General features: G+C 34.5%; 1 protein-coding gene across 1 annotated transcript in view; it reads left to right on the top strand.

Moving 5' to 3' along the window:
• TMEM117 (transmembrane protein 117) overlaps positions 1–1,028 on the top strand; it is a 222,694-nt gene that overhangs the window by 100,900 nt on the left and 120,766 nt on the right. The window lies entirely within an intron of this gene.

Below are 1,028 nucleotides of genomic sequence, written 5' to 3'. Positions count from 1 at the left end.
GAAAGAGGAGAGGAGAAGAAAGAAAACTCAATTTCTTGAAGTATTCAAGTATTTCAACCCAGACAAGTAGAAAGTTAACAAAGGCAAAGTAGCATAATGGCAGGGTATTTAATTAGCGGGGAGTCCGGAAGAGTTTCAGTTAAAATGTATCAGAGCAATATTTAATATCTTCTGCTGTGAATGGGAATTTTTGCTATTGATTTCTGTGAGGACAGCACGGTTGCCCTTTGCTGTGAAACAACATCGTGACTTGCTATCTGGTGAAACAGTGAGCAATGGCTAGAGATAAACAAGTCTAATGAAAAGGATTTAAAAAGGAAAAAAAATTAACTGAAAGATGTAGCAAAGACCAATGGAGATGAGAGAAAGAAAGCAAGTTAGTTACATCCCAGAATTTGAAGGTAGCCTGTTTGGTGTGAAACTATCAGATTAAATTTGTCTCTATTTTAGCGTTTAGAAGAATAAAGTTTTCATTTGGGTTATAATTGTTATGAAGGTTCTCTCCTGAAACATGGGCAACCCAAAGATCAGCTTAGTGAAAAAGAACCAGAAAATGACAGCTAACTGGGAATAAAATGGAGCATGCGCACATGTTTTTTATTCTTCAGGAAAAACATTTCTTAAACACAAAGTGATAAAAAGCGAATTTTTTATTATTTGTATTTATTTATTTCTAGTAAGATTACGTTTTTATAATTAGTGAAGGTAAGAATTTTAACAATTATGGCTGTGACATTCATTTCAATTGGGGAAAGAAGTCCTTGATTTTTAAGCTTGCAGAATTGGTTTTAATGAATCTAATTTCTTTTTCCTAACGGTTCATTGATACCTCTGCTTGTTTACTCAAAAGAATCAACGTAATTTTAGAGGAATTCATTAACACAGGGAACGTTGCCTGATGGTGAATGTTTATGTCATATCCCATAACATGGATGGAAAAGATCTCAGCACTGTATGTAGCTAGTGACTGCAGTAATCTCTGACACAAGCAAAGAAACAAGCCAAGGTGGATAAGTTTTAGGACTGTG

The sequence above is a fragment of the Egretta garzetta genome, unplaced genomic scaffold (assembly GCF_000687185.1).
Source record: "Egretta garzetta isolate BGI_Z169 unplaced genomic scaffold, ASM68718v1 scaffold420, whole genome shotgun sequence".
Lineage (NCBI taxonomy): Eukaryota > Metazoa > Chordata > Aves > Pelecaniformes > Ardeidae > Egretta > Egretta garzetta.
The sequence above is the reverse complement of the archived record's forward strand: the minus strand, read 5'-3'. Positions and strand labels throughout refer to the sequence as shown.